Source organism: Sinohyriopsis cumingii, unplaced genomic scaffold (assembly GCF_028554795.1).
Source record: "Sinohyriopsis cumingii isolate HCF-2022 unplaced genomic scaffold, ASM2855479v2 utg000244l, whole genome shotgun sequence".
In the NCBI taxonomy this organism is placed as follows: Eukaryota; Metazoa; Mollusca; class Bivalvia; order Unionida; family Unionidae; genus Sinohyriopsis; species Sinohyriopsis cumingii.
In genome coordinates this window covers 645,001-653,826 of record NW_028315881.1, presented here as the reverse complement: position 1 = coordinate 653,826, position 8,826 = coordinate 645,001, and the positions used below count along the sequence as shown (strand labels likewise).

The 8,826-nt window shown below is 38.4% G+C and overlaps 1 long non-coding RNA gene across 1 annotated transcript in view; it reads right to left on the bottom strand.

The window, feature by feature from the left end:
- Positions 1–8,580: 8,580 nt before the first annotated feature.
- Positions 8,581–8,826, bottom strand: part of LOC149774386 (uncharacterized) — a 3,631-nt gene continuing 3,385 nt past the window's right edge. Inside the window, exon 2 of the long non-coding RNA XR_016416872.1 lies at positions 8,581–8,801. This is a non-coding gene — a long non-coding RNA (uncharacterized LOC149774386). The remainder of the gene's footprint in view (positions 8,802–8,826) is intronic.

Below are 8,826 nucleotides of genomic sequence, written 5' to 3'. Positions count from 1 at the left end.
CTACGATGTCTGCAGTGTGGCAGTTTATAGTGATGTCTAGCACAGGGGCATCATGCCGCAGACATGTAGCATGATGTCCCACCCAGTCACATTATCCTGACACCAGGCCGACCAGTCCTAACACTAACCTCTTAATGCTGAACGCCAAGCGAGGCAGCTGTTAGTACCATTTTTTAAGTCTCTGGTATGACTCGGCCGGGGATCGAACCCACGACCTCCCGCATCCGAGGCGGACGCTCTACATTTGTAAGGAATAAATTGGATCTATATGACGGTAACGGAAATAGAATATGGTTAGCCTTTATCTGAGTCAATGAGACGGTATTAGGTTTAGTGATAATCTAATAAATTTAACTCTAGTCACTACGTGAATTTTAACATTATGGCTGACAATATAAGGGCGCCAATAGAAATAACACGGAAAGTTCATGTGACTAAGTGAAATTCAAAATAGCGGCTGCAATAACGGTATATGTGTGAAAGAGGTGTGATTCTAACTCAGTGACGTCAATGTATTCAACATGGCTACCATTATAACTAGACATATATTTGTATTAAAGTTCCGAAACTGACATGGAATTTATCGGAAACAAATAAGAAGCGGAATATTTTATTCAAATATGATGTAAATTGTTCTAAAGGGAATCCAAGACTACCTTGATCAAGAAATACTCGTAGTTATGTCCACACACCATGGACCAATGTAACTTCACATTACTGAGCTGGGTCGAAATAGCATATGTACTCAAGGTTTTTGACATGGTTTTCATTTGAATGAGGGTGGAGGGAGTAATCCATGAGAATCGGAACACAACATAACCTACCATGTTTCCATTAAATAACAGATGGTCATCTAAATTGGTTCCTGGGCGACGAATGTCGTCGTTAGTGATGCCATCACCTTGAACATCTTAAGGTTTTCGGCAGTGAAGTTAATTTTTGGCACAGAGCACTGGATTCCAATAGGTCATAATTTAATTGTGTGTCAGGACATAAAGAAGTTTACATGTATTCATTCTCGTAGCCACACATATTTCACAAATAATAAGAGATAATGTTGTTGACTATTACTCACACTCTGCTGCTTTCGAGCTTCGATGAGTTACGTCCTGATGTTATTAAATGAGGGTGTCACATTTTGTACCAAGTCAGTATACCATACGTTCAGTATTTAATTATCTGGAACGAGAGTTCAAGTTTCTTCTAGATTATCATCCAGTGTTTTTCGATGGGTCATCAGTAAAGATTGGTCCAGTTGTACTTGGCTGGGATAATACATTTGACAACCATAACAGCGTTCTACTATCAGGAACGTGATCTCGTTAGCGAGGTGTCGAGCAAAACATATCCTAAAAGGTGTTTTTTTTTTTTTTGTTTTTTTATACCATCGTGCTAATTTTGTGTCTTCTTCTTATTCTTCATCCCAACTACCTTATGGTTCCCGTCCCTGACTGACTATGGTCGTCGCTTCGTGTTCAAATAGTGGATCGTTTAATTAGTTTTCATAATTCCTCTTGGACTATGATTTCAAGGGTATTGTCAAATTCTGGAAACAAGACCAGTTTGAACTTGTTCTTGTGACCTATTACAAACTTAAGTTCCAAACGGAGATTTTCTTTTTTTGTAGGGTAGCAACTTTCATGGTCGCTACATTAACCTGGGATGAAATTAAATCTCCACAGACAGTTACGTACTGTGCAGTCGTCGTACGAAATGTTCTTCGTACCTAGCTGTTCTGTACTTTCAAATAGATCAAATTAATTCTTCTGGTCAAAGTTAGGTTATGTAGGTCTAGTACACAACATCTGAGTGTGGGTGTAAGTTATCTCTTGGAAACGTTGCATTGCTGGAACTGGAAAGGATTTTGACCAATAGTCTCCATGTTAACTACATTGCGAACGATGCTAGTCAACAAACTGATTGAGAGCTAAATGTAAAATACGTGATCTTCGATCTTGTTTCTGAGTCTAGCTGCAATGGTGAACGTTTCGTCTTCCACTTGTCGTAAAGGATACTTGACAGTGTTACTCATCAGGGCCTGACTAGTGCCGCGTCCTACTTTAGGTAAAATTCCGTACATCGAACCAAGAATCAGGCTTCTTCGATCTCGTTATCGTTAGCCATCAAAATGCAAAACTATGTATGCTTGGTCGACTTTTTTTGTTTTGTCACAATATAAATAACAAGACTGGATCTGGGTGAGATATGATAATGAGTAAACTTTAAACGCGATCACGTGACTGATATGTTTATAATGCATATGAATCGTGAATGAATCTGACACTTTGCTTGTTGTGGCGTGACGGGTTGTTATGCCGTCACTGTGGTAGGTGTGGGGTGGGGTGCTTCATATATTTATTTATATTATTATAGAAGTCCCACCAAGGCTCGATTTGGGTTGGAAGTTAAATAGTGAAAGAAAGATATAAAGCTCCGAGCCCTAAGTCAGCAATGCCGACAGTTAAATAATTGAACATATAAGAAAGCGAAATTCTACAAATACCATTTTAATGACAATTCAATAATCAAATGATGAAAATTTCCAAAGTACTCTCCTTCCGCTCGACCCTCTGATAGCCTATTAAATCTTTTGATTAGTAATGTGAGATAGCTTTCCACCTGTCCTTGTATTCTACTCATCTGTGTTTTTTTTATACTATTCCACAAATTCTTTCTCCTCTTCCTCCCGACTTTCTCCAAATTCCTTCTCCTCTTCGACGTCTCTATACTCCTCCTCCTTCTCCACATTCTCCTCTTCGACCACTTTTCCTCCTCCTCCTCGACTCTCTCCACCGACTAGACTTCTCGACTCCGACTGATCTGCTAATCTTACTTCCTTCTCCCCTCTTAGAGACTCGGGACTTATCTGGACCGGAAGTTCTGTTCCCCAAAAAGCTTCCTGTACAGTATTTTCCTTAGCCGTCTCATCTCAGACTAAACCCAGCTTATCATCAGATAACGGCTATTAAATTTCTTCGGTCACGCATTCATTCACATTGAAATAATCATACGTTCTTGTATGGTAAAACAATGTCGTAATAAAAGTACGGTATAAATTACTTCTCATACATACATCAATAAATTACGTTACATCAGAACATATTCCTAATCCCTTTATACTAAACAATATCACAGCAGTCAGACGTATTTCTTTACATACAACTCATACAAAGTGCACATCTATTCAAAATACCTATGGTCTGATATATCCACACATCCATATTAACTAATCTTATACACTTCAACCATTTTCCAAATTCACAATTCAAGCATGTGTAAATTCTAACATATCACATGAATAAATGCACTAGTTTACTACAAAGTAACCTGACAACGAATTATAAAATTGATTCTGACCACACGCTAACAAACTACTTAATTCTCTACATAATTCTCAAACTCATTTCTCATAAACGCTTGTAAATTAAACACTGCAAAGGTAATTATGCATACTAAACTATCATAGTAATTAAGTATACATACTACACATAGTAACAATTACAATGCCGTAAATTTCTGCGAAAATCGAGCAAATAACTTAATGATCTTTACGAAGTTTTGTCTTTCCTAGGAAACTCCTCTCAATGTTTTACTTCCAAATTATGAGTGGCTTCCTCAGGGTAACCATATATTGCTCAGCAATCTTCCTAGGCGAGACTAAATTTTCGCTTGCTAGTTAGAAGTTATAATTCGGATAGAAATTGGTATCACACTCTCTATTTCAATTCCGATTGGATGTCGTTTTGACCCGATCCAGTTAAACTTACTGGACAATGTCTTTCTCGTTGTCTATCTACGTGCGGACGGATTTGGAACACATTCCGTTCCCCTCGCGGTTCCTCTGATCTGAGGACAAAGCTGTAACACATAGGTGGAAAGTCGCTCGATCTAAAGCCTGTGCCGATCCAAGATGCCGGATCTTCTCTCTGGAAACGGTAACCTTCCTTAAGAGATTAACTCTAGCCTGCGGCAATGTTCAGACATCAAACCATGGTTTGTAACAATACATTAGTTTATACACGACTTACGAACTGGGGCTGAGCAAACGCGGCACTTGTACGCATAAAGTCCAACAATGCATATAACAAAATTATATGCGCACAGCTCAATAATGGATATAAGACAATGATATATTTCCGTAATGGAACCGATCAAAGCATGGAATGTCAACAATATAACAAATAATTCCGCGTATCAGTTAAGGTAATCAACGGATGAATCTATCACCAACTATGATTAATATTTGGAATTACAAACGTAGCGTGGTTGTTATGTGGATCTATCGACATGACATGACAGAAGTATGAAATTTATAAGCAGGCCATCATCGATGTCTGGTTCTGCAATTATAATGATGGGTGTATTCTTGATTTTTCACATAGTCTAATTCTAAACATCACCAAGAAACTGTTCGGCAAGTACAGCAAAACAGATAGACCCGTAAAGGACAACCAAGGAAAGACCATAGCAAGTACAGAACACCAGATTAATAGATGGGCAGAACATTTTGAAGAACTGTTGAACAGGCCAGCCCCACTAAATCCCCCAGAAATCCACCCAGCCAACGCAGATCTCCCCATAAGCTGTGACAATCCCAAAAGAGACGAGATCAGGAAAGCCATAACCCAGCTGAAGAACGGCAAGGCAGCTGGACCTGATGACATCCCAGCAGAAGCCCTCAGAGCAGACTTAGATGATTCAGTGGAAATGCTACGCCACCTCTTTAAAAAGATCTGGGAGGAAGAAGAAATACCGACTGACTGGAAGGCGGGACACCTCATCAAGATCCCAAAGAAAGGCGACCACAGTAACTGCTCAAAGTACAGGGGAATCACACTCTTAGCAGTACCAGGGAAAATCTTCAACCGTGTCCTCTTGGAGAGGATGAAGGAGGCCGTTGACACGCAGTTACGAGATGAGCAAGCGGGCTTCCGGCAGAACATATCATGTATGGACCAAATAGCTACTCTTCGCATCATAGTCGAGCAATCGTTGGAGTGGAATTCTTCACTCTACATCAACTTTGTCGATTATGAGAAGGCATTCGACAGGGTGGACCGAGAGACACTCTGGAAACTTCTTTGCCACTACGGCATCCCAACCAAGCTGGTGAACCTGATCAAGAACACTTACAACGGAATGTTCCTTATAGTCACTCATGCAGGATAGCACACAGACAGCTTTCTTGTGCAGACTGGCGTGAGGCAAGGCTGCTTGCTGTCGCCGTTTCTCTTCCTTCTTCCCATCGACTGGATTATGAAGACGTCCACCAATGGGCTGAGAACTGGGATCCAGTGGACATTGTGGAGTCCACTTGAGGACCTGGACTTTGCCGATGACCTAGCACTCTTGTCTCATAGTCAGAAGCAAATGCAGGACAAAACCAACATACTGGCAGCCACATCAGCACATGTTGGCCTCAACATCCACAAAGACAAGACCAAGATCCTCAAGATCATTTATGCCAGTAACAACCCAGTCACACTGCAGGGAAGTCCCCTGGAAGAGGTGTAGTACTTCACGTACCTGGGCAGCATTATCAACCAGCAGGGTGGCAGAGACGCAGTTGTAAAGGCAAGTATCGGAAAGGTGAGAGCAGTTTTCATACAGCTCAAGAACATCTGGAGCTCTAAAGAAATTTCCTTAACTACCAAGATCAGACTGTTCAACTCCAACGCGAAGTCAGTCCTACTGTATGGAGCAAAGACGCGGAGAACCACAAAGTCGACCGTAAAGAGAGTTCAGACCCTCATCAACAGCTGCCTAAGAAGAATTCTCCAGATCCGCTGGCCAGACACCATCAGCAACACCAACTTGTGGCACAGAACCTCCCAGCTTCCGGTAGAGGACGATATCAAGAAGAGAAGCTGGGGTTGGATAGGACACACCCTACGTAAGCCGCTAACCAACATTATCAGACAGGCATTGAAATGGAACCCTCAAGGCAAGCGGATAAATGGACGACCAAGAAACACCTGGCGACGCGATCTTGAGGCGGACATCACCAAGATGGGTCACACCTGGAGTCAGCTTGAGGGGAAGGCACAGGACAGAAGCCTCTGGCGATCTTTTGCGGGCGGCCTATACCCTGACAGGGGTGACAGGCAAAATTGATTGATTGTCATTTACCTAATTATATGTATTTGCCTGTATCTCGCTTTGGATTACACTAAATTTGATGGCTATCTAAACAATCATTTGCTGTGAAAACTGTGCAAGTGCCACTAACTACAAACTTCTTAAAGAAAATGTGGAGTCAGTGTGTTTGGATACTTTGTGAAATATTGGTACTAAATCTTCCAACATTATTTTTGTTGGAATGTTTACTGAGATTAGCCTGTTTGCTGGAATATGTTTTGTAATTTTTATCAGAAATATAGAGCCTGGTGTAATTATATTAAGGTTATAATTACTTCAAGAATGAGATTTGTGACTCGGGGTCTGATAGAATTAGTGCTGTATAAATTGGAGCATTTTGACACGTGTAAAACAAGGGTGTCAATTTAGCCACTGTTTGGGTTTTCATTTAAAGGACACAAGTGGATATTACTGTATCTATTTTCAGCTGAAATTTGCACCAAAAATAATAATGCAGTAACAGAAACAAAATTTAGTATATAACAGTATATCATAACTTGATCTTGTCACCTGGCACTGTTTGGACCTATCGAAGGTCTCCAGTCACAGGTCAATATAATTTGTTTACGTGTAACAAACTGTCACCCAAAAGCTGTTGTCAAATATCATGTAATGAAATGTTTCCCCTGTAAAATCACATGTATATCAAAAACATGATCCTATCAACATGATCAAACTCACATCACGTATATCAATAGCATGATCCTATCAGCAAGATCAGAAACACATATATCATGTATATCAATAGCATGATCCTACCAATAAGATCAAACTCATATATATCACGTATATCAATAGCATGATCCTATCAGAAAAATCAAAATCACATATATCATGTATATAAATAACATGATCATATCAACAAGAACAAACTCACATCACGTATATCAATAACATGATCCTATCAAGAACAAGCTCACATCACATATATAAATAGCATGATCCTGCTAACAAGATCAAACTAACATTATCATGTATATCAATAGCATGATCCTATCAACAAGATCAAACCCACATATATCACGTATATCAATAGCATTATCCTATCAGCAAGATCAAATTCACATATATCATGTATATCAATAGCATGATTCTATCAGCAAGATCAAACTCACATCACGTATATCAATATCATGATCCTATCAACAAGATCAAACTCACATCACGTATATCAATAGCATGATCATATCAACGATATCAAACTCACATATATCATGTATATCAATAATATGATCCTACCAACAAGATCATATTCACATATATCATATATATCAATAGCATGATCCTACCAACAAGATCAAACACACATCATGTATATCAATATCATGATCGTACCAACAAGATCAAACCCACATATATCATATATATCAATAACATGATCTTATCAGCAAGATCAAACTCACAGCATGTATAGCAATAATATAATCCTATCAGCAAGATCAAACTCACATATATCATGTATGTCGATAGCATGATCCTATCAGCAAGATCAAATTCACATCACGTATAGCAATAGCATGATCCTACCCACAAGATCAAACTCATATCACGTATTTCAATATCATGATCCTACCAAGAAGATCAAGCTAACATCACAGATATCAATAACATGATCCTACCAACTAGATCAATCTCAGATATATCATGTATATCAATAGCATGATCCTAATAACAAGATCAAACTCACATCACGTATATCAATATCATGATCCTACCAAGAAGATCAAACTCACATCACATATATCAATAACATGATCCTACCAAAAAAATCAATATCACATATATCATGTATATCAATAGCATGATCCTATCAGCAAGATCAAACTCACATCACATAAATCAATATCATGATTCTATCAGCAAGATCAAACTCACATCACGTATATCAATAGTATGATCCTATCAACGATATCAAACTCACATATATCATATATATATCAATAGCATGATCCTATCAACAAGATCAAACTCACATCACGTATATCAATTTCAACAAGATCAAACTCTCATATATCATGTATATTAATAGCATGATCCTATCAGTAAGATCAAACTCACATCAAATATATCAATATCATGATCCTATCAACAAGATCAAACTCACATCAAGTATATCAATAGCATGATCCTATCAACAAGATCAAACTCACGTCAAGTATATCAATAACATGATCATATCAGCAAGATCAAACTCACATATATAATGTATATCAGTAGCATGATCCTATCAACAAGATCAAACTCACATGTGAAGACTACGGACTATTTATTTAGGACTATAACTCAAAAGTCATTAAAGGTAATTAAATTAAACTTATGTTTGTTTTTTTTTTTTCATCTTCCGAATGTGTCATTTATCCTGGTATTTTCATCCATGGTTTTGTTATAGATCAACGTTATCTATGTATGTATCCTGGCTCTCAAATTCACGGGACAGTAACATGAACTGAGTTTATTTATTAAGGTCATGTCACAATTTTAATCCAGTGTTAAAGGTCAGTGTCACTTGTTTTGGTTGGGCTATAGTTCTGAAGCTATGTAAGTAATGAAAATAAAATATTTTGGATGTTGTGTCCTGTATAAACATAGACCTGGGTCTTGAATGACAATTCATTCCTTAGTCATGGTAGATTTATGTCCTGACATCGGGTGGCAATCAAATCCTACAACATATCAAAGAAACATTAA